The sequence below is a fragment of the Manacus candei genome, unplaced genomic scaffold, assembly GCF_025592945.1.
Source record: "Manacus candei isolate 608988 ecotype Guabito, Panama unplaced genomic scaffold, ASM2559294v1 h1tg000010l, whole genome shotgun sequence".
NCBI classification, from domain to species: domain Eukaryota; kingdom Metazoa; phylum Chordata; class Aves; order Passeriformes; family Pipridae; genus Manacus; species Manacus candei.
In genome coordinates, this window is record NW_026138058.1 from 503,446 (window position 1) to 529,106 (window position 25,661).

At 46.5% G+C, this 25,661-nt stretch overlaps 1 long non-coding RNA gene across 4 annotated transcripts; it reads right to left on the minus strand.

The window, feature by feature from the left end:
• Window positions 1-6,845: 6,845 nt before the first annotated feature.
• LOC127466630 (uncharacterized) lies at window positions 6,846-24,919 on the minus strand. Of its 4 annotated transcripts, XR_007902798.1 has the most exons (4): window positions 24,754-24,919; window positions 24,245-24,329; window positions 11,588-11,678; window positions 6,846-10,231 (listed from the first exon to the last, which is right to left on the minus strand). It is a non-coding gene; the product is annotated as an uncharacterized LOC127466630 (long non-coding RNA). The 4 variants fall into 4 exon arrangements; XR_007902799.1 differs by lacking the exon at window positions 24,245-24,329 and having other exon boundaries at window positions 6,846-9,311; XR_007902796.1 differs by lacking the exon at window positions 24,245-24,329.
• Window positions 24,920-25,661: the final 742 nt, after the last annotated feature.

Consider the following 25,661-nt stretch of genomic DNA (forward strand, 5'->3'; position numbering starts at 1 on the left):
GGGAAGAAACCATCGCGCTGAATTCAAAATGGTGTCGAGGAGGAGGGACCCAGGGACCACGTGGAGAAAAGGCGGGAAGGGACACCGCGGGAAAAATCAGCGCAGGAAAGGAGGAGGTGGGCTCCCTTAGCACCACCCTCCAGGCCGCCTCCGCCTCCACCTGATTGCATCAGAGATCCCTCCCCCGGCATGCCCACGAGCACACCCACTTCCTCCAGCCCCGCCTCTTCCCCGGATACATCACCTTCAAGGGGCGGAAGGGTGGCAAAGGACAGGGTCAAGGCGAAGGTCAGGGCCTCCTTCCGGCAAGATGGCTGCGCCCATAGGCCTCACACCACCGAGGCCTACCCCGCCTGCCGCCACCCTGAACCGGACATAGACTTAATGCAGCACTCCCCTGAATGGCAGCTTAAGCTACCAGATATCTGGAGAGCCTTCAGGGAGGAGGCTGCTAGCGCTAAAGACACTGAATTCCTAAAAGCATTTCCCATCTATGTAGAGGAAGGAAGGGCCCCAGAGTGGCTGTAGGGAATTGGCTATAGAACACGGCTTGCCTAGGCCGTGGGAACATCTTACAGTGCCCTTGTACCCTGTTAGCTGGCTGGTAAACAGGACATTGTGATTAGCAAAACAAAAAGCAACTGAGTACCACCTGTGTCAACAAAGAAATGAGTAAGAGGTGAGATCAACATTTAAGCAGAACCAATAATGAGCTTAGCTTTTGCAATATGTATGAACTAACTATAAAGCGTATATTAAGCTGTTAGCAATGATCAATAAACGAAGCTTGCTGATTCTCATATTGAGCGTCTCATTCTTCCCTCGTCACGACAAATGGCGCCCGAACAGGGACTAAGTTGAATCTGCGGTCCCCGAAGCTTGAACAGGGGGTAAGTTAAATCTGCATCCCCCAGGGCTAAGTTAAATCTGCATGCCCCAAGGGACTAAGTTGAATCTGCGGTCCCCGAAACCTGAACAGGGGGTAAGTTAAATCTGCATCCCCCGAAGCCACGGTCTGACGCAGTAACCAGTCGGTCTTGCAGCAGCACAAGAGGCAAAAGAGCTGGACTCCGTTCCCCAGGCGACCTTACAGAAGGGTCCTGGCCGACAACACCGCTGACGTCTTGTAAAAGGCTGCAACAGCGCGCTGAAGATTTATAGGTATGGAAAGACAAGCGGTGCTTTTATTACTCCAGTGCTTTTTAGAAAAGCGGGGACTTAAGGGTATAGCTTTGAAAAAAGAATTACCAAGATTGCTTATGACGAGGGTTGCTATAAGTTGTTTTGTGGACCCTAATACAGTTTTTGATGAAAGAGAATGGAGACGTTATGAGGTTAAGTTGTGGGAGGTTGACGCGGAGACGGAGCTCAATGTAACATGACAGAAGTGGAGAAACTGCCAGGCCAACCAGACAAGACGCCTGGACAGGTGAGCCACCGAGAACAAAAGGGATCTAATGTTGCATCTATATGGAAGTCTATCCTGCTTAAAAAAGGAAGAAAAATTAGACGAACTGGCTTTGCGGCAGATGCTGCTTTCATGTAAGGGCCAGGGATATGAAGCGAACACTGTAACTGCCTTTACTATCTCTACTTGGAAAGAACTTAGTGATAAGCTCTTTACTGCTGCCTCTAAGGGAGAAAAAGTTGCTGCTTCCCTCCTTACAACTTGGCGATTGTTTCTGGAATAGTAAAAGGCATTAGAGCACAGTATGAGGACATTAGAATGCTACTAGATACCATCATACAGAGAAATCGTGTAAAAAGGGAGTTGAGCGGAGTTGAAGGGAGACGGAGCGGGACAAGAAATCACGGATCGGAGCCGGGGACAACCGAGCGGCCCCGCCAACATGAACGCGGTGCTAGCATCTCGGCAGTGCATATCCAGGACGATCGGAGATGACGGCTGCAGTGTGAAAGTACTGCTGATGGACCAGAGATGAACTTTACGAGCACTATGACTGAGTTCCACCTTAAGACATTTCCAGCTTTTCATCTGAACTGTACTGTGTATGAACTAATTATAAAGCATATATTAAGCTGTTAGCAATGATCAATAAACGAAGCTTGCTGATTCTCATATTGAGCGTCTCATTCTTCCCTCGTCATGACAAGTGGCGACCAATATTGTACCCCATGCTAAAAGATATGAAAAAGGCCATCGTCGAGTATGGGTTGGGGGCACCCTTCACCATCGAGTTGCTAGAATCCTTCTTCCTGGCCTATAAGATGATACGTTACAACATAAGAGCAGTGATAGGAGGACTCTTTACAACAGTATACAGTCCTCAGTATTTGAGGTAGAATGGAAAAAATTAATCACTGCATATGTCAATGACAAAATGGAAAGAAGGGGAATCCCAATTCAGCAGGCAATAGACATGCTCTGTGGGGAGGGGAACTATTCGAGTAGGGGGGATCAAGCTCGAATTGACCCCAAATTTTTAGAAGCGACTAAAGAATTGGCATTGGAGGCCGTGAAAAGGGTGACAGATGCCTATGTGCAGACGCCTTCTTTCACACTTATTAACCAAGGCCCAAAAGAACCTTTTGTAGAATTCATAACCAGGCTAACAGAGGCAATCAGCAGGCAGGTCCACCAAAAAGAGAGCCAGGAAATTTTATTCAATAAATTGGTTATCAAAAAGGCGAATGAGGACTGTCAGAAAGCTTTGAAGATGCTAAAGGATCCCTCCCTACTCGAAATGATAGACGCTTGTAAAAATATAGGTTCCAATTCCCATAAAGCGCGTCTATTGGCTGCCACTTTCATGGGTCCCCAATCATGTTTCAATTGTGGTGAAAAGGGACACTTCAAAAAACATTGTCCTAAGTTAGTCCCCGAACCAAATTTGCCTAAGACCCTATGTCGGAGGTGTGGGAAGGGCCGCCATTGGTCTTCTAGTTGTAGGTCAATGACCAATATCAGTGGTGAGCCCCTTCCCCCCAGGAGGTCCCCAGAGCTGAGGAAAAGGGTAACCTTCCAATCTTTGCCCGATCTTCGCCCTTGCTCCTGTGAACATCAGGGAAACGGGGAGCAGAGCGCCCAGGGGGGCGCGACAACACAAATAACCCCTGCTCTCCGCTCCATCCTGGGCCCAACACCGCGCCCAGCTACCCCATTACCCAAGAGCCTCCGACAGACCTCATTCCCGTTCAGTGTGATCCTTTAAATTCAGCAGACCCTATCTCAGTTAAAAACCAGTGTGTTCCCCTAAATTGGATAATCCTTTCCGTTACTCACCCGTCTACTCACCTAAGCTCCTATGAGCAGGCCAGGGTTAGACCATCTGCCCCGGTCGATCCAGATAAGACTTACCTGATGATATCGCACTTTTCAGCAGTGGCTAAGGGAATAATTGTAGTGCCTACTCTCCTGACGGGACTGACGAACACAAATATAGCTATATGCCTAACTGTGCATCTCCCTCCCGTGCAGTTGGAGGACCGCTTCCCCGTGGCGAAGATGGTCTCCACCGACGAGCTGCTCTGCGTGGTGTCCCCAGATGAGGAGCGGAGGGAGGGATCACTGAGGGAAGTCCACTGGACAACCTCGGTGAAGACCTCTCGCCCTCTTCTAACATGTCTCATCTACTTTTCTCAACCTAGGCACCCTCAGAAAGTCAAGGTGGAAGGGTTACTCGACATGGGCGGATGTCACCATAATTGCCTCCAAGGACTGGCCATACGGCTGGCCAGCCCAGACCACTAACATCTGAGTCAGCGGTGTAGGGGGATCGCAGTACCCCGTCAGGAGTAAAGAGGTAAAGAGGAACTCCGAAGTTCCACCCACCTTTTCCCTGTCTTCCTATCACACTTTTCCCTGAGTTGTCAGTCCCATGCTCCTCCCCAGTTCAGAATCCTCCCCTCAGACTTTAAACCCCTTATTTAAACCCCTGTTGTCCCTGAATAAAGTGGCATTGCTGCACCAACCCTCAACTGTGCCAAGAACCATTATTGCAGTGCTCAGTCCTATTTCCCATCCCCCCGGACCGTGGCAGCAGGGAGATTGCCAAAACTGAAACCAGTACACAGTTGAAAGCTGAACAAAACAACATTTATTCCAAAGAAAGTAGCAAACAAAATGAGAAACCAAGAGACAGAAAAGAGAAGGGAAACAAGCCCCCAAGACAACCCCCCATTCACTCAAGTGTTACTTACCAGGTTGTCTTACCGATCCCAGAATGCTTAGAATTCCCCATAGCAGAAGCTGCATCCTCATTATCCTCGATGAGCCAATTTTCATTAATGTGAGGAAAGCTGAGAGACTGTAGAAACATCAGTTGAACTTCAAAGTCTCCTGGTTTCTGTCTCTCCTCAGACTTAGAATCAGGGTTCTCTGTGGTTTCCCACGTCTCAATGCCAGGGTAAGACACTGGTTTATGAAGTTGCCTGACCAAACCAGGAGCCTGTTTTTTTAGCAACAGTTTTCTCTCTGCACTCTGGCGCAACAAGACTTTGAAGGTGGTCAACCTCAGTTTGAAGCAGCTCATTTTTAGCAACAAATTTATCCGATTTTTCTCCCGTTTCCCTCTCAAAGGCTAACGATGACTTCAGCACCACATTTTGTGATTTCAAAACAGTAGACTCAACATCAGAAATCCATTCAGAAGTAGGTGAATTTTTAGCTTCTTATTGTGCACAAGACATACAGGTTTATTACACTACACAAATTTTAGCTTTACCATTTCCTTCCTTACATTTCTGCTTAGCCTGGTTGTTCCATGCATACCACAATTTTCTCCTTAACTTTCTGAAACCTTTGAACCAAGTCTTTCCCAACCTGGGAAGGCAGAGATTTGTATTTTTGCAGCAGATTATCCTTGACAACGCTGCTTCGCTGGAGCAATTTAATGCCACCCAAAAGGACGCAGTTTAGATTTTTGCCTGTCAGTGCCCCCAGGAAAGTCGAGACCCTTGTGTCCAACCAGTCCGTGGCATCTTGTAATGAGATCCTTCACGTAAAGATTCACAAGATCAGAGGGTGATTTGAATGCCCTTGTCGGGGGGATCTCAGCAACAACATGAAGACCCCTCAGCAGACCCTGCTGAAGTGTTTCCTGCCACTGGTAACTGAAAGAACTCACTCTAAAAGTTCAGGGAATAACACTCTTTATTAATACAAATTGTGACAGGTTAATAAGGTTTGTCATTGGTGGTGATAAGGTCTGGCTGCAAAAATATGTTTTAAAGCAATCTTCTGACATCTATGAAGCAAGCACAAGTTCTGGTCCTAAAAGCAATAGTTAACATGCCTTGCCAGTGCCCTTGGCCATCTCCAGCACAACTTGTCCTGTGCTGTCCTACAGCTGCTTCTGTTTCCCTGCAGGCTGCAGACACCCATCCGGCTTCCCCCCCCCGGCTCTCACCCCTGCAATTTGCAACCCTTCCCTGACCGCTGCCCACCCTCACACTCTGTTTCTTCAAATACACACATAGAGTGATCTCCTCCTCCTTCTGGAAGCTTCTCCTCCCACAGCAATGCCCTTGCAGGGACATTTCTTTCTCCTCATCCCCTGCAGTGTGGGGCAGTGTCTCTGTCTCGGGCAGTTTCCTTCCTCCTAGGAAAGCTCCAGCAGGTGGGACACAGCCTTTCCAGCAGCATGGCAACCCTCCAGCCTTCCTGGGGCCTTTCCCCTGCCCTGAGAGCAGCAGCTTCCGTGTGCTGTCCCCAGGTTGCTCCTTTCAGCTGCTGGCACAGACAGGGCTCAGCTGTGCCAGCTGCTGTCCCATCCTGTGCTCAGTACAAGGGATGGGGCAGCCCAAAGAGAAGCCCCATTGCTGGAGTGAGCCCAGGCCCTCAGGCAGAGGGAATCTCTCAGTCCCTGTGACAGCCTGTTGGTCACAGCCTTGTGCTGGGTTGTCAGAGTCCCTGCTCTGCCCCTCTCTGAGATGACCCATGGCCTGAGGGACAGACACAGGGAGCTCTGTTCACAGAAGCACATCCCAGGGCTGCATTCAGGTGGTTTCCAAGGGGATGTGATTCTCAAAATGAAGTGATCTCAAGACACTGTCCTTCCTGGCCTCTCTAGAAGTAACTGATGACGTTTGTGCTCACTCTGATTCCTCCCTCCACACACACACACACACATACAGTGTGAATGCTTATCTCTCTTCTTTACAGTGCAAATATGCTCATTTGATGTTCCTCCGTGGGCGACAAACAATCCTTATGAGGTGGAGAGATAGACTAGTGCTGGGAACAGTGATTGCAAGGGACTGGTCTGTGATGAGTGCACTGGGGCCCCTTGAGCAGGGGGCCCAGAAAATAGGGTCACAGACCAGATTATTTTGGTCACTGTTGGTCCTTCAAGAGTATTCATGGAGGCCTGGCTGTGGAAGGGACAGGGCTGTGTGCCCCCATCCTGTACAGTCACCAACTTCAGCTCTTCAGTGGTGCTTTATGCAGCAGGAAACTTCCTGGAGGTTTTTCTTGGCAGCAACTTTGAAAGAACACTTGAGCCTTCAGGCATTGCCCTGAGGAGATCCCCTTTCCTTTTGGAGCTTGGTTCTGTCCCAGCAGTGCCCATGGCCTGTCCCTGCCTGCATTGCAGGAGTGACACACAGCAGAACTGGGACCAAGTTGGCAGAGCACTCAGGCTTTACACCAGCAGTCAGAGGTGGATCGGATCAGAGGGTGGAAGTTAAAGAGAGCAGCTCTGGAAGACCAAGTACTGGCGCTTCCTGGAAGATCTACCATGCCAGGAGTCTTTTCCTATCCATCCCTGCACACAGAACTGTCCCTGAAATTCAAAGAAGGGTCTTTGGTAAAGGATCTCAGGAAAAAAAAAAAAAAGACCCAAGGGCCCTTTGTATTTTTAAACACAGAGACTGATTCAAAGAAATCCTTAAACAATATGTAAAGCACACTTTTATTATGGCCGGGGTATACAGGGGGTTTCGCCCGCCCGTGCATTCTGCTGAGCAAAGAAACACAACAGAGTTTTATACATTTGGAAGAAGTGATCTTCTGCCAGATTCTGTCCCTGGGATGGGGCAACCCCGGATGTACGGACAGACTGGGAATGACATGCTGCGTAACAGTGCTGGAAAATGGTCCCTGGGGTCCTGGTGGATGGCCAGTTGGCCAAGAGTCAGTGGTGCCCTGACAGGGGCTCACTGCTCAGTCACACAAGGGTTTTCAGACACACGAGTCCTTCGCTTGCACACAGACACAGACAGTTCATGGCAGCAGGGGCAGTATCTCCTGGGGGTCCTGCTGCCACGCCCAGAGCCTGAATGCACCTCAGCCCTGTGGGGTGCCACCTGCTCTGCCACTATCTGAGATGCCCCATGGTCTGAGAGATGGAAATGGGGAGCTCTGTCCAAGAGAAGCACATCCCAGAGCTGCATCCAGGGGCTTTGCCAGGTTTAGTACTGTAAATGCAATGTGACACTGAGACACTCTTTGTCCCACATAACTTCAAGGTTCCCCCAGGAGGCTGATGGCAATTGTTCTTGCTCAGGGTCATCTCCCCACACCAACAGCAGGTGTGTGCTCAAGACTTGTCTGTGCAATGCAAACAGAGACACCCTGTTTAGTCCTTCCGTGTCTCTCCAAGGAAGGCTAAAGAACCTCTGTGGGCTGTGTGAGAAGCCAGTGCTGGAAGTAGTGGTTCTATTGTGAGTGCCAACCAAGAGTGGTTGGCAGGTCTGTGATGAATGCCCTGGGGAGTTGACCTGGGTTTTCCAGTGCACATGGCAATAGATCACACCCTGCCCTCATGGTCCTTCATGTCTCTCCCAGGAGCCTGGAAGTGCACAGACACTGCTGAGTTCTTCACCTAACGCAGTGCTACTCTTGAGTGGTTCACTGGTGTTTTTTCTCCTCAATATGTTCTTGAGAGAGGACTTACAAGAAAACCTAAACTTTCAGGCACTACCTCGAGGAGATCCCTTGGTAGGATGGAAATACTGTTGCGGAGGGCAGCTGTGCCACAGAAGTGCTAATTGCCTGTCCCTGCCTGCAGGCCAGAGGGCTGACACACTACAGCCCTTAGACTTAAACTTCCAGAGCGCTGGGATCTTACACCGACAGCTCTGGAAAAACCAAAGATTTGTGAGCTTGTCATACTGTGAGCAGCATGACAGAAGTGACCCAAAATACAGGCGGAGAACTGCAAGGGTAAGTTGACCAATTGTGAGAAACAGGGAACATAGTCCCGGACACTGGTGGGGAATCCCTTTGGCCAAAAAGTCCCTTGATAAGGGGCAGGCCTTTGAGACATGGAAGGGAAGGTTAGAGAAAGGGGTGTCTGGAGCGCTCAGCGTGTTAAACGTAGGAAGAAGACCTCAAATAAGACAAAAATGTCCAGATGCTTGATCTGGTGCTTTTCTGAAGACTTGCCTATCACTGTGAGTCCCCCACAAATTTGGGGGGACTCCCAAATCTCCCAATACTATCCTAATGCTCTTCCAGCACCCAACAGTCCTCTATTTCCCTCCTTCACTCTCAAAATAAAATTCCACCTCCTTTACTGCAGCATGACTGTCTCAACTGGTGTTCTCAGTGATGTCACCAATGTCCCTGTGATGTCACTGATGTCCCCAGGGGTGGCACTTGTGTCCTCAAAGTTGTCACCAGTGCTGTTGTGATGTCACTTTTGTGCCCAGGGGTGGCACCCTTGTCCTCAATGATGTTACCAATGTCCCTGTGTCTTTGCTGGCATCTTTGATCTGAGAGGAATGTTCATCCAGATGGAATTTCTGGGACTCAGGCAGGCAGAATAAGTGAAGTGTTGAAAACAGGAAACAACAGCCCTTGTCCCCAGCAAAGAAAGCCTGGAAGCTTTTGCTTTGTGGTGCAGTTGGTGGGCCAGCCTGGGTGCTCCATGGGTAGCAAAAGCTTTGTGTCCTGGCTTAATTGTTATGGGAGGAATCTTCCACCATATGCAATTTTTGGAGTCAGGCTGACAGTTTCAGCGCAGGGCTGAAAAAAGCAAACAACAGCCATTCTCCTCAGGAAAGGAAGACTGGAAGCTTTGTCTTTGTGGTGCAGTTGGTGGGCCAGGCTTGGCACTCCATGGGCAGCAAGAGTTTTCTGTGCTGGCACTTTCGGTCTGGGAGGAATCTTTCTTTGTATGCAATTTTGAGAGTTGGGCTGGCAGTTGGAAGGCAGATCTGAAAACAGGAAACAACAGCCATTATCCCCAGGAAAGAAAGACTGGAAGCTTTGGCTTTGAGGTGCAGTTGGTGTGCCAGGCTGGGTACTCCATGGGCAGCAAGAGCTTTCTTTGCTGGCACCTTTGTTCTGGGAGGAATCTTTGTTTGTATGCAGTTTTGGGAGTCGGACTGGCAGTTGCCAGACACAGCTGAAAACAGAAAACAACTGCCCTTGTCCCCGCGAAAGAAAGACTGGAAGTTCTGGCTTTGTGTTTCAGTTGTTTGTCAGCCTGGAGACTCCTGGGCAAGAGCTTCCTGTCATGGTACCTTTGTTCTGGGAGGAATCTTTGTTTGTATGCAATTTTGGAAGTCAGGCTGGCAGTTGGGAGGCAGGGCTGAAAACAGTAAACAACAGCCCTTGCCACGGCCCGAGGGTAAAGGGGATAGGGACGTGGCACCACACAAAAGAGTTCAGGCGCAGTTGAAAGTCTGGGTGCAATGCCACTTTTTTTAGGGGAAAACAGGGACTTATATAGGGTATGAGTAAGGGGAGGTTGCATAACTGGGGTGGAGCATGGGATTGACAACCCCGGGTGAAACAGGATTGGGAGACAAGGGAAACGTGGGTGTAACTTAGGGGGTATCCAAAGGAAAGGACCAATGGAAGCTCACTCTGCACTGTGGCAACCGTCAGCCAATTAGTGAGAGATGAGTGGGAAAACCAGGGGAGAACAAGGGAGTAAACAACTTTTGGCGGGAAAAAACTGAGGGCAAGTACAGACAAGCCCTAAACCATATAAACCATAGGGAATAACACTGCGGTACATTAAACTTGGTATAGAACTGGTAACAAACTGGGGAATAACAGGTCAGTCCATGAAATAACAGTCTTTTCAGGCCCCGTAAACATCTCTCCAGGCCTGGAATCATTCCCAGTCCGATTTTCTGTCCTCCTCAGCCCTTATCCCCAGGAAAGAAAGCCTGGAAGCTTTGGCTTTGTGGTGCAGTTTTTGTGTCACCCTGAGGACTCCATGGGCAGCAAGAGCTTTCTGTGCTGGCGCCTTTGGTGTGGGAGGAATCTTTGTTTGTATGCAAGTTTGGGAGTTGGGCTGGCAGTTGGGAGGCAGGGCTGAAAACAAGAAACAACAGCCCTTATCCCCAGGAAAGAAAGCCTGGAAGCTTTGACTTTGTGGTGCAGTTGGCGTGTCAGCCTGGGCATTCCATGGGCAGCAAGAGCTTTCTGTGCTGGGACCTTTTGTGTGGGAGGAACCTTCATCCGTATGCAATTTTGGAGTCGGGCTGGCAGTTGCCAGACACAGCTGAAAACAGGAAACAGTAGCCCTTATTCCCAGGAAAGAAAGACTGGAAGCTAACCCTAACCCTAACCCGTAACCCTAACCCCTAATTCTAACCCTAACCCTAAAAGCTAACCCTAACCCTAAACCCTAATCCTAACCCTAAACCCTAATCATAACCCTAGCCCTAAACACTAAACCTAACTCTAACCCTTGCTAACCCTAACTCTAACCCTAACCCTAAACCCTAATCCTACACCATAAACCTAACCCTAACACTAAGCCCTAACCCAAATCCTAACCACTAACCCTAACCCTAAACCCAACCCTAACCCCTAACCCTCACCCTAACCCTAACTAACCTAACCCTCACCCTAACCCTAACCCTATCACTAACCCTAACCCTAAACCCTAACTCCAAACCCTAACCCTAATCCTAACACAGAACTATAACCCTAACAATAACACTAATCTAACCCAAACCCTAAGCCTAAGACTAACCCTAACCCCTAACCCTCTAACCATAACCCTAACCGTAAACCCTAACCCTAACTAACCCTAACCCAAACTCTAACCCCTAACCCTAACCCTAACCATAAACCCTAACCCAAACCCTAACCTTAAACCCTAACCCTAACACTAACCCTAAACCTAAGCCCTAACCCTAAACCCTAAGCCTTGCTAACCCTAACCCCTAACCCTAACTCTAACCCTAAACCTTAACCCTAACCCTAATCCTCATACTGCACCTCACTCCCTGTTTTGCACATTCATATCAGTAACAGAAACCTCCAAGCTCTTCCTCCAGTCCAAGCTGCATCTTTCCTGAATCCTCGTACTCCCCCACCTGTTTATGTGCACTGCTCTCCTCTCCTGAGCTGCCTCCCAGCAAATAGCTCATCCCTCAGCACCTCCCTTAAGCGATGATCCATCTCCAGATACACCCAGGGGCTTCCTGCAGCTGCTGCAAGATGCTCTCACCATCACTGCTTCAGAGATTCCCTGGAATCGGCCACTCCCCTGCAAAATCTCCCGACATAAAGTGCTCCCAGATAATCACCCAGCAGGGCCTTCCCCTCATCATCCTCACTGGCCACACCTGGGGCTGCCCCGCATGGGAGGGGAGGGCACGTGGAGCCACAGGCGAGGGGGAGGGAGACGAGCTCGAGGGGGCGGAGCCAGGCACCTACTTTTCAGGGATGGCTGCAGTACTCCGTGTTCATCAGCAGGTGGCAGCAGTGGTTGAAATCCCAGCCCAGATCTCAGACTTGCTGTGTTACACTGAGAGGAGAAAGAAAAATCTCTCTGAACACACAGTTTCCATTTCCTTCATATCCAGCGTATTTTCTCATACTTTCACGCCCTTTCCTGTTTTTTTACATATAAAACTTACATTTGTATTTCCCAACCCTATATATCTATATTCAGAATTTCTTTCACTCTAAGATCCTATATATAATACAGCTGTTAAAAGGTTCTATTTTGAAATCAATTTATATATAAAGTAGTATTATTTTTCAATATATAGAAAAATGAGAAATGTTAGTCTTTAGTATTGTTTGTGGGGCCCCCTGGTGGTCTAGTGGTTAGGATGCGGCGCTCTCACCGCTGCGGCCCAGGTTCGATTCCCGGTCAGGGAACCCCTCTGGGCAGATGGAGCTCGTCAGCCCTGTAAGGCCATCCATCTAAGAGAAGGTCACTCTAAACAAACCTACGTCCTGAGGACCTTGCTGCCACCGTCCGAGTTTCGCTCGGCCCCGGCAGATGAACCTCAGGATTAAAGGGTGGGCTCAGTTCAGCGCGCACTGTGTCTCACCTAAAAAATCCACTGCGCAGGCTCGAAGGGTAAAGACCTTTCCCAAATCTTCGTTCGCAAAGACTGGCCATACTAGTATTGTTTGTGCCCCACCCACCCCCCAAAGAATTTTCAGGCATTTTTGGAAGGACCCTGCATAAATCCACTCCCCACCAACCTCACCTGTATGAGGATGGTGTCTTGTCTCCCGGCTCAGGCTCCATTCAACCACACTCCCCCTCGTTTACTGCGCTCCAGCCAGTGCCAGATGTCTCAGCCCTACCCTACGACACTGCTGCAGAGAGATCGGCCCATGAAGCTTTAGGACATGGCTGTAACACTGGGATCAGAATATGTGCTCACAGACCCACCTCAAACCAAATCTACAGCACCCACACCCTGGTCTCTGTGTGCCTCAGTCTGTAGGGACAACCTCTGCAAAGGGGCCTCGGGAATGAGCACCGGACCCAGGACACAGTTACAGAGTGCTGAATGCAGTGAAAACTTGAATGTGCTCTGAAGGATCTGAATACCACACTGAAAAAAGAGAATTTTCTCTTAAAAAGTAATTTTATTTTGTATTTTCTACAGAGTTCCTAGCAAAACTTTCCCGTTACTGAAGGGAAAAAAGGTCAGGCAAGCTTACAGGTCAGGCAAGCTTATCCAGCACTAGTGAAACACACTCTTGACAGCACAGTTGCACTTGTCCTTGGAACTCCACTACAGTTCTGACACTTCATCTTTGCACTGACAAAGAAAACTGCAGTGTTGAAAGAGTGCTGAGATGAAGAAGGATACATTAAGTGGACAAGAGGGACACACGAATAAAATAAATAAAGAGCATTTGTAACACTTGCCATATACAAAATAACTTCTTCTGGAGGGTGATTTTCAATTTTTTTTTTAATTGAAAGCCTGAACAAAGATAAGCCTTTCACCAGAAATCATTTGAAAATGCTGTTTTTACAAGCAATAATGGGGCACTAATCAAACTGCCAGTCTCCTGCAAACTTGTGATAGTTTTTACCCTAGGCCTTCCTGGAGACCAGCTTGTAACCAGGAAGGAACTAGAAAAGTGACAAAGGAAGTATTCCATATCATTCCTTTCTGTAACACAACATATAAAAAGGTGCAGATAAGAGAGTTTGCTTTTCTCTCTTCTGGTGGCTGAAGGTCTCTCCGTAGACGGGCTTTGCTTATATAGGTCAGGGCCTGCTACTCAGACCTGCCGTTATCTCCAGTCTCTCCAGGAGGCGTGAGGGAATTGGTTGCTGCCTTGCACAGCTCTGCTGTCCTGCTCAGGGAAGTATTTAATTTGTCTTTATATTTATTCTTTAGCTCTCTATTAACGGGTATATTTAGAAGATATTTGTTTTTTAGGTTTCTTTTTATCCCTGTTTCCCCCCCTCCTTTTCCCTGTTGTGTATAATATATTCAAATTGTAGATATAATTGTAAATATATGTAATATATATATATTTGATATAATCCCTTTTCGTTTGAACTTTTTTCAGTTTTTTTCCTGTGGTTCATTTTCTTTTCCCTCGCTAGGGGACAGCTTGGACTTGGCAGGAGAGCCAGGCCAAACTGATACACACATTCTTATTGGGGGCTCATCCAGGATATTTTGGTTGTTTGGCCTGTTTTGAAAACATTGTCCAGGAAGACAGCTAAGCTCGGTGTTATTTTGCAAACCAATCTATTGTTTTGGGAACAGGTCCCAGAACGTTGCCAGAGTCCGGGAAAACTGTCAAGTTTAGTCTTTGTTTACCTCCTCAGAGTCAAGGGTGCTAAGCTTTGAGGCCAGCCCTGCTGCGGAGCACAGCCACTGGTGGCCCCGGGCCTGCTCAGCACAGCAGGACTGACACTCTGCTCCTGATGAGTTCAGTGTCCCTAGACTAGGGAAAAACCAGTCACCACCTTGTCAACTAGACCAGAGCACTGAGTGCCACGTCCAGTCTCATCTGCAAAATGTTTAACGTGAAACCTCTAGTGAGGTCTTCAGCTGAGAGGAGGAAAAAGTATTTTGCATCTCCATTGGTACAGGTGTCGATAGAGGCCGACAGAGCTTTTGCCTTTTTCAGACAATCACACAGTTTCCTGACTCCCTGGCAGCTGAATGTCACAGATCTCCTTTCCTACATCCGTGCAGATGTCACACACAGGTACCTATACATGTTTTCTCAAGTCTGTGCAGAGCCAAGATTTTGTCACCCTGCACATCCCAAGGCAAGTGTTCTGGTTAGTGAGTACAGCAATCCCCCCATCCTCCTTGCAAACAAAGAACCATTTTCCCAGGCCATTTCTCTAAGGGTTAGGAGTTTTTAAAACTGATGTCGTGCCACCAAAACTGCTTGGGATCTCTCCCATCTTTTTGACTGTCCTTGGATTTAAAAAGCACACACTCCCTTCCATCTTCCAACAGCAAAACCACAAAATGCTCCTGACCCACAGTGTAACCCTAAGGATGGGCACCCCTACCTCACCATTCTGATGGAGAGCTGTCGAGCACCCCCAACCCACCCATCAGATCTGAGTATAGCAGCACAGCCACAGCAATGCCGAGAGCGGGAACAGCAGCCCCGCTGGTGGGATTCGTGCAGCAGGAGACAAGCACAGAGGGACACATTTGGGCACACGTGGAAAGTATTACAGAAATGTGGTTGATCGAAAGAGGACATGAGAAAGATGCTATAGCTCTGGTCCCATGGTAAGGGAAAACTATTAGAAGGTCACTGTATCTGTGAAACTGTATACGTGACAGAAGAATAGAATAAAGCGGATGGGAAAGCAGAACAAATAGCAAACAAGTAACCATCAGAATGTGAAAGAGACAGCATTTGTGCAAATATAACTTAGGTAATCAGAAGCCAATGATGAGCTAGCGCTTGTAATATGCATGAGGCTAATTATTAACCTTTATAAGCTCAAAGCCTGCAGCAATAAAGTTGGATAAGTTATGATCAATTCTGTGGTCGTGTATTCGTATCTCGTTGTCTACAACAAATGGTGACCCCGACTCTCGACTTAAAGAAACGGGGGAATCACGGTTGGGATGGCAAGGTGTCGGAGCCTTAGCAGCGAGGCTGGTCGGAAAAAGTCAGCATAAAGAGCGACTTCGGACCTGGAGCGTTGTATAGACAAGCTCTACTGTACGTGCTGCCGGACCTTGAAGGGCTGCAACAGCGCTGACGTAGGTATGGATAGGCAAGTAGCATATAGTTTATTTTCTGAATTTTTACAGAAAAAAGGGGTTAAAGATTTAGATTTAAAAAAGGAACTCCCTGGGTTGCTTGATTATGGTTATGAGAAAGGGTGCTTTGTTAATCCGCATACTGTGCATTCATTAGAGGAGTGGCATATATTTAGTGATAAAATATGGGAGGCTCTTTTAGATGATGACAAAGTTGCAAAAAAGCTGGGAAAGCTTTGGAGGGTGGTTTATAATACATTGTTGCAACATGAGGCAGAGCATCGTGCGGCAGAACAGGCTCAAAATGTGAGACAGCAGAACAAAGACTATAAGAATGCTGATTGGTTTTCTTATAAGCCTTCTCCCCCAGCTATGCAGACAGTTCACCTCCCCGCTGTGCCCCCTGATCTTTCTAAAATAAATACAGACGGGTTGCTAGAATCAGAGACATCTGCAGCTCCTACTGCACCACCTCCCCTGGCCGATGCACCCAGCGGTCAGACCGACCCTTGGCCCATGCCTCCTCCTCCTGCTCACTTGACCAAAGAGCCTGTCCCTGGGGCATTTGGTGACCTGGCGGAGGCCATGGTGAAAGAGCGGAGAGAAACTTGGGCTGCATTTGCTAAGCACTGTATGGAGCAGGGTGATTCTCATGGGCTGCAGGCTGTAGATTCGCATGCTTTTCCCGTTACATATAATCAGGATGGGCACGGAAGAATGAACGCTGCTATCACTCCATTAGATTGGAAACTCTTGGTACAGTTGAGAAGTACAGTTTGGATTACATGCGGAACCAACTAAACAAATGTTAGATTATTTTTGGTATAAACATCTTTTACTGCCATCTGATCTCCGATCTATAACTCGTATGATACTGACTGAACATCAACAGTTGTTATTTAATGCACATTGGCAAGCGTTAGTTAATGAAAGTGTAGCAGAACATCGGCCACCCAGAGACCCTTTGCACGGCGTCACTATAGATAAATTAATGGGTATGGGGCCATATACACGCCCTGAGGCACAAGTTCATCTTGGCCCAGATAAGATTAGAGAGGCAATGGATCTCGTTAGACAAAGTTAAGGAGCCAGGGGGAGTACCTTTATATATGAGCTTAAAACAGGGAAGGAATGAATCATTTGGAGAATATGTTGACAAGTTAACAGCTGCTATCACTCGAGCAGGGGTACCAGATTATATGAAGGGAACTATGTTAAAGCAATGTGTGTTGCAAAATGCTACTTCAACAATTAAACAAATAATAAGTACAATGGGTCCTTATTGGACTATTGAAAAATTGTTAGAAAAAGTATTAGTTGTTCCTGTAGAGGATTGGTTAGAAATGCGAGGACATATGAACATGGCTAAGGCTATGGATGAGCTGCTAAAGTACAAGACTACTGCTAAAGTATAAGATGCAGTTTTCACTAGGCCCATGAGAAAGTCTGAGATAGCAGGGCCGTGAGAAAGCAGCAGCATCCTTGGGTATCCTAAATTGAGCTGAGAAACAGGAGCTGGGCATTACCAAAACAAAGGCACTTAACGAGCCACCTGTGTAAACAGTGGGAAGCAGTTAAGATGATATCACCACCTAACTGAGCACCAATAATGAGCCTGATTTCTGTAATATTCATGAACCTATTATAGAGTGTATATTAAGCTACTGTCAATCTACAATAAACGAAGTTCCTGGATTCTCACATTGAGGTGTCTAGAGCTTTCCGTCGCGACGTTATTATGTTCCCACAGGAGAAAATGCATTTCTAGTTAATGCTATTCAAGATTTAGCTAAAGGACTTAAGGAGCAGGCTCAAAGTTCCCAAGCTCAGGTTTTAGCAGCTCTTGCACCCCTTCAAGTAAAAGCACATAATTTTACAGAAGGAAAAGCTCGATTAAAATGTTATCAGTGTGGAGCTACTGGACACATCCGAAAAGAGTGCCGAGTGACAGGAATTTGGTGTCAGCAGTGCCAGAGCTCCACCCACAACACTGCTGCCTGCCGAAATCGTTCGGGAAACTCACGACGGAGCGCGAAGAGCAGCAGTGGCCGCACGCGGACACAAGTCGTCGCTGCAGCACAGATGACTCCAGCCAACAACTTTTCACCGAACAATCCATTTCACGGACAAGAAAACAGTTGCAACCTGCCACAGCCAATAATCTCGGATTGCAACCTGCCACAGCCGGTAGCCTCGGATTGGATTTGGCAACAGCAGTAGAAGTCACCTTGCTATCCACCCAACCTCAAAAGATTCCCACTGGAATTTATGGACTTTTAATAATAAATAAACAGGTGTTTGGTGCACTGCTGATAGGAAGATCATCAGCTAGTCTTGCTGGCTTATTTGTATTGCCTGGACTTATTGATGCTGATTATACTGGACAGATACTGGTCATGGCATACACCATTTTTCCACCTTTGAGAATTCCTAAAGGACAACGCATTGCTCAATTAATACCCTTACCCCAGTTAACAAAACCTTTGGCCAATGACCAACAATTAATGCAACGTGGAGATCGTGGATTTGGCTCTACATGAGGACTTACCTTATTGACATTAGATTTAAGCGAACGACCAAAACATAAAGTTACAATTATCTGGAAAGATCAAACAAAAACACTAGATGCTTTACTAGATACAGGAGCAGACTCTAGTATAATAGCACCTCATTGTTGGCCAAAACATTGGCCTCTGCAACCTTCTACTACAACTGTGACTGACATGGGAGGTGCCTCAATTGCTATGCGAACTCCTACTTTAAGTATAGAAGTGGAGGGTCATGTAGCTAATGTTGTCCTGTCTGTTGTACAACTTCCACCAACAGTACAGTGTTTAACAGGGAGAGATGTCTTAACATAAATCGGAATGAAACTCTCCAATGATCACCCTTTGGGGGAATAGCCATTGCTTGGTCTTTCCCAATTCCTATTACTTGGGTTGTTGATACCCCAGTATGGGTTAAGCAATGGTCTCTAAAACGGGAAAGCCTGGAAGCTGCTCATAAATTAGTACAAGAGCAAGTTGATCAAGGACATTTAAAACTTTCTACTAGTCCCTGGAATACACCCATATTTGTACTAAAGAAAAAGTCCGGAAAATATCGATCATTGCACGACCTGCGAGCAGTTAATTCACAAATGGAAGCCATGGGGGCTTTACAGCCTGGACTACCGAATCCCGCAATGCTTCCTATGAATTGGTCTTTACTGATTATAGATTTAAAAGATTGTTTCTTTACAATTCAATTACATCCTCGTGATACTAAACGTTTTGCTTTTACATTACCTGCCATCAATCGAGAAAAGCCTGATCAACGGTTTGAGTGGACAGTATTACCACAAGGGATGAAAAATAGTCCTACCTTATGTCAACTATATGTGGACACTGCATTACAAGCCCTGCGGTGTAGATGGCCTGACTGTATAATCTATCACTACATGGATGATATTTTATTCTGTCAGCCTGAAGATTTTGTACCCCAGTAGACACAAATAATTCGCAAACATTTGGAACAATTTAAATTAATGATAGTAGATGAAAAAATCCAGACAACAGCACCCTGGAGATATTTGGGATGGACTATCCCACAAAATTTGCTGTTATCCCACAAAAATTGATATTTCAGACAAAATTACGCACTGTGAATGATGTACAAAAACTTCTTGGTGATTTACAGTGGTTGCGTCCTGTAGTAGGAATCCCTGCTGACCTTTTGGCTGAATTGCGACCCCTATTAAAGGGAACAGACCCGGCAGCAAGAATCACTGTAACAAAGCATCAACAACTCATACTCCAACAAATTTTAGACTGTGTCACTCAAGGTCGTGTCCGGAGACGGCAATGGGATCTACCTTTAGAACTTACTTTCTGGGCTGATAAACGATATGTCTTAGGGGCCATTACACAGTCACAAACAGAAGCGGGGGAGGATATAGGTGTCATAGAATGGCTATCGACTAGCATACAACAGTCTAAAACACTCTTACAAAAAATTGAAATGTTGGCAGCCCTAATAAAAAAGGGTAGAGAACGTGTATTACAGATTGATGCTCAAGAACCTGTACGCATACGATTACCAATGCAGAAGAATGTGCATGACTGGTACTTATCTACGGATGAAGTTTTTCAAGAGGCATTATTGGGACTATCATGTCCTATAATTACCAGTAGATTGAACAATGTTCCTACAGCGTGGATTGGCTCCTGGTAATGGATGTTGAAGCCTAAGAAACAGGAACAACCGATTTTACATGCACGAACAGTTTATATAGATGCTGGCAAGAAATCTCACACGGCTGCCTTAACTTGGGTAGAGAAAGGAGAATGGAAGCATGAAATCATAACAGGAGAACCTACGGACTCATTGCAAACTTTAGAGTTGTTAGCAGTAGTCAGAGTATTAGCTAGCATGAATAGACCCCTTAATATTGTTACTGACTCATTTTATGTAGCAGGCGTAGTAAACCGGATAGAAGGGGCTTTAATTAAAGAAGTTCAGAATAAGAGATTATTCCAATTATTCTGTCAATTATGGTTAGCAGTAACTAACAGAGACCATGAATATGCCATCATACATGTATGTAGTCATAAATGGGACATTGAATTAGGTGAAGGAAATGCTAGGGCGGATAGGCTAGTTTCCATGGCTACAAAGGATGAAGAAGAATTTATCAAAGCGCAGAAAAATCATGAACAATACCATCAAAATGCTAGAGGGCTAAAAAGGATGTATGATATCACCTTAAATGATGCCAAAAACATTGTTAGATCCTGTGCAACATGTAGCAACCATAATAGTGGTGTAGGATTAGGTATGGGAGTAAACTCTAGAGGGTTAAAGAGTAATGAGATCTGGCAAATGGATGTCACACATTATGCACCTTTTGGAAGGTTTAAATATATACATGTGTGTATTGACACATATAGTCATTTCATATGGGCTACAGCTCAAACAGGAGAAAAGGCGCTACAAGTAGAAAGACATCTGTGTGAATCTTTTGCTGTAATGGGGAAACCACAGCAAATAAAGACAGATAATGGACCTGCCTATATGGGTACTAGAGTAGGCCAATTTTTGAAAAAGTGGAAAGTCGTTCACCGCACAGGTATCGCCCACTCTCCCACAGGACAAGCAATTATAGAAAGAGCTCATTACACATTAAAAACGTACCTTGAAAAACATAAAAACATTATAGATATTAAAGAAAGATTAAGCAAGGTACTATTTGTCCTGAATCACTTATGCATTTTTGGAGATCAAAACGATCCTCCCATAATAATTCATTATACTTTAAAGCAGGACACGAAGAAATCCGAAGAGGTGTGGGTCAGATTTAAAGATCCACGTACAGGTATTTGGCAAGATCCAGCAAAAGTATTGTATTGGGGTAGAGGTTACCTCTGTGTGTCTTTGCCACAGGGACCTCTTTGGATACCTGCTAAGTGGACACGAGCTGTGGTGGATGTTCCGACCCCCGGTGGCAACAGAAGCAGAAAGGAGACAACTCGAGACGAAGATCAGTCTTCTGTTGCTGCCACAGCTACGTGAGATAAAAAGACTGCCTAGAGATATTCGATTGCAGATACAGCAGAGTGATACTTATGAATCTTATATTCATTTATTAGATGCACTATATCGCTTTACGCTGAAAGATTTTGGAATTAGGCATTGCTTCGCTTGCAAAAAATCAGGATGTTTAGCTTGGGTTGCTATTAAATGCCAAACTTGTGGAAATAAGTGGTGGGTAGAACAGTATAATCTATCAGGCATTTGGTGTAAACTTTGTGCATACACAGTATTATTAGAAACCTGGTAACACGAGCTACAGCAAGTTACTGGTTTGCCATTAGCAGCAGCTTCACAACTATTTGAAAGTTATGAGCAAAAGGCTTTAGCATATTTACGTTGGAACACGAAACATATTATAAAGCGCATAGGTATTATAAGAAGCATTAGGATAATAGTTGCCCGTTGTCGAAAAATAACACCCCTGACGGTTATATTACCTGGTGGACCTTTTCAAGGAAATCCGCAAAAATATTTAGACCTCTGTGTCAAGAAATACAATCACAGTATTCGAGCTGCTGTGAATGTTCTGCGCCCCAACCATAACAGAGACAGAAAGGAAAAGAGTAGAGAGAAGAATTCGTCTGTTGCTTCTACCACGACTGTATGAAATTAAAGGGTTACCCAAGGACATACGACTAAAGATTCGACAGTGTAATAGTTATGAGGAGTATATCCAATAACTGAATTCGCTGTATCACTTTTCATTAAGAGACTTTGGTATAGAGCATTGCTTTGCATGCAAAGAGCCAAGTTGCTTGGCCTGGATTGCTTTTAGACGTAAAACCTGTGGAAGCAAATGGTGGCTTGAGCAAATTAATTTGTTCGGTATTTGGTGCAGAAAAGTGTGCTTTTACATTATCATTAGAGACATGCACGCGTGAATTAGAGCAAACAACAGGTTTGCCAATAGCTGAGGCATTACGATTATTTGAAGCTGAAGAACAAGGGGTATTAGCTTATTTGTGCTGGGATACTAATCATATTATAAAAAGACTGAGTATAATCAAAGGTACAAAAATAATAGCGACCCGGTGTAGGAAGGACACACCTCTGACGACAATATTACCTGTCGGTCCCTTTGAAGGCAATCCACAACGATATTTAGATTTTTGTATAGAGGCACATGGTCGAAGAAAATGATGATTTCTTTATGGTTTCGGATTTGAAAACAATTCTAATAACACAAGGACATCCCAGTATCCCTGTTGGGCCCAGAGAAAACATTTGGGTAACGTTTGCCAACCAAACAGGTCAAATGGACTTCTGTCTAAGTTTAGCTTCAGCGTCAGATCCTTTTCAAACTTGTTTGATTGGCATTCCTTACCTTGATACAAGTGATTTTGCAGGATGGGTTAGTTCTAATCATAACAAAACCAAGGTGGAATTAGCCTGCAATGTAACAAAAGAATGCACAAACGGCACCAAAGGTATGATGTCTCTTTTGTTAGTAGCTAATCTAAACAAAACCATGATGGATAGCCCTAGTGAGTTACAATTATTTGGAGCTGTGTATGGAAATGACTCTTGTTTTAGACTCAATATGAATAAGGAAAGGACCATTCTACAATGGCAACAAACGATTGGAAATGTATCCACCACGAACTTAACAGCACAGAACCCTCCATATGATAATATAACCTGGTGCCAAGGCTATGTCAAAAACGTGCCAGTCAGTGTGACGAAACCAAAATATTTACCACCTGGTTATTTCTTGATTTGTGGTAATAGAGCATGGTCTGGCATTCCTAGATACCCCATTGGTGGACCATGTTACTTGGGAAAATTGACCATGTTTACACCCACTATGAGACAAATAACACAGCTGAAAAGGAAAAATATTCGGAACAAACGAGACACTGAATTTGATAAATACTGTAAATCAGTAGAAAACCAACCCATTGAATTTTGGATGCCTATGGTAAACTTCTTTGCATCCATATTTGCCCCCATTGGAGCAAAAAAGAGCCTGGTTCTTGTCCAAAGAACAGCTTGTTGGGCAAGGGATCAAATGAATAGAACCTCGAAAATTCTAGTAGAATTGGCTCATGACTTTGATGAAATAAGACATGCTGTTTTACAGAACAGAGCAGCTATAGATTTTCTATTGTTGGTTCAGGGGCATGGATGTGAAGAATTTGAAGGCATATGTTGTATGAATCTTTCTGATCACTCTCAGTCCATCTACCAAAAACTAAAAGAAATGCAAGGTCATTTGAATGACTTTAAAATCCAAAAGGATCCTATTAGGGAATGGTTAGCAAAGTTAGGCTTAGGACCATGGCTCGCTGAGATCACTAAACAAGCTATTTCACTTTTGCTGATACTGTTGGCTGCTTTATGCGTCGTTCCTCGTGTTTTTAAATGTATACAGAACATGCTAACGAAGGCAATGAATTATGTATTTTTAACATTATCAAAAGAAAACGGGGAAGTGTGGAAAGTATTACAGAAATGTGGTTGATAGAAAGAGGACATGAGAGAGATGCTATAGCTCTGGTCCCACGGTAAGGGAAAACTATTAGAAGGTCACTGTATCTGTGAAACTGTATACGTGACAGAAGAATAGAATAAAGCGGATGGGAAACAAATAGCAAACAAGTAACCATCAGAATGTGAAAGAAACAGCATTTGCACAAATATAACTTAGGTAATCAGAAGCCAATGATGAGCTAGCGCTTGTAATATGCATGAGGTTAATTATTAACCTTTATAAGCTCAAAGCCTGCAGCAATAAAGTTGGATAAGTTATGATCAATTCTGTGGTCGTGTATTCGTATCCCGTCGTCTACAACAGGCACACACAGCCAACACTGAATTTCCTCAAAACCTGTTCCCCAAAACCATCTGCTCAGAACACTGTGCCAAAGAACATACTTTGGTGCATTCAAAACAGCCAAATTCTTGGATGCTTGCTATTTTCATCCCCTCACTGTTGTTACTCCTTCAGAAATTCTACCCATAGCCAAGTTACTGGCTACTTCTTCAAGCATTTCCCTCCCTGGTACTACCAGCAAATTTACACAGTCAAGGAACTTAACAGTTTTCTAAAATTATCCAGGTGCCAATTAAAGCCACGAAAGAAAAGCAAAAGGAAAAGAAGAGTCAGGCAGCCAGAGAGCTCTGCAGGTGGCACCAGGCAACATCACAGTTGCTAAAACACATCCTTTTGCACAGAGGAGGAAACAGGCCAATATTACGGCAAGCTGTGCACTTCTCCCAGTGCTGACAATAATCACACATGGCACCAAGTAAGGCTCAAAGGGGGCATGTCTCAGTCAAAGTGACTCACCACAAGATAAGCGGGGTGGGGGGGAATGGCAAAAGCACAGGCACAGGGACATTCTCTTGCTTCCAAGACAAGACCAATCATCCCTCTAGGAAAAGGGAAAGAGGCAAGGGTTCATCAAGCAATGCATAACTTAGCAAGTGAGTTAAACAAATACCATCAGGTTTTGTGCACAGAGGAAATAAAACTCACTGGTTTTAGTAGCTAAAATATCAGGGGAAACTACTGTCTGGTGACAGCAGTAAGCTTCCCACAGCAGTCTCAGGTGCCTGCCTTTGGAGACCAGCCCCAAAGTAGAAACTCCTCTCCACTGCTCCTGAGAGAGGCAATTGGAACTTTAGGTGCTCAGGAAAGTGATTCCCTCCCCTAAGTCCTGGCTCACCTGCCTGAGCACCTACAGTGCTTATATTCCACCTCACTCTCTGCTTTGCACGTTCGTATCAATAAAAGAAACTTCCAAGGTCTTCCTCCAGTCCGAGCTGCATCTTCTCTGCACCCCCATACTCTCCCACCTGTTCACGTGCGCTGCTCCCCTCTCCTGCGCTGCTTCCTGGAACAGGGCTCATCCCTCGGCACCTTCCTCGAGCGATAATCCAGGTATATCAGATGCTTCCCCCAGCTCCTGCGAGATGCTCTCACCATCAGTGCTTGAGAGACTCCCCGAGATCGACTGCTCCCCTGCAGAAGCTCCCTATAAAAATTGCCCCAGATAACCACCCAGCACGACCCGCCCCTCGTTATCCTCACTGCCCACACCTAAGGCTGTCCCGCCTTTTTGTCATCCTCACTGGCCACACCGGGGGCTGACCCGCATGGGAGGGGAGAGAAGAGCGGGTGGAGTCACAGGCGGGCTCGCGGGAGAGGAGGCGGTGCGAGCAGGAGGGAGGGGCCGGCGCGAGCAGGAGGGAGGGGCCGGCGCGAGCAGGAGGGAGGGGCCGGCGCGAGCAGGAGGGAGGGGCCGGCGCGAGCAGGAGGGAGGGGCCGGCGCGAGCAGGAGGGAGGGGCCGGCGCTCCGCTCTGGGCTCTGGGGTTCCTTTGGGCTGGTTTTGGGTGCGGATTTGGGGGACTGCGCACACCCTCCCCTGGTCACAACCCTGCCCCAGGTCGCTGCACCCTACTGCACTCCCCGCACCCCTTGCTCAGCTCCGCGGGGTTCTGTGCCTCCTCTGAAGGTGGCAAATGTCTGCAAAGCCAGCCGAGAAGCCAGAGAGCTGCAGCCCCCGGGTCCCGCTGCGGCTTCCCCGCCGTCACCCGGCACCTCCTGCACGTCCCGCCCCGCAGCGCCGTTCCCGCTGCCGCCCTCGAACACAAGGAACAAACCCCTCAGCACAGGCCGGTCCCCCCCCGGCAGCCTCGGCAGCGCCGGGAGCGGCCGCAGCCCCCAAGGACGGGCGGGGCGCGCCGGGAGGGGCCGCGCGGG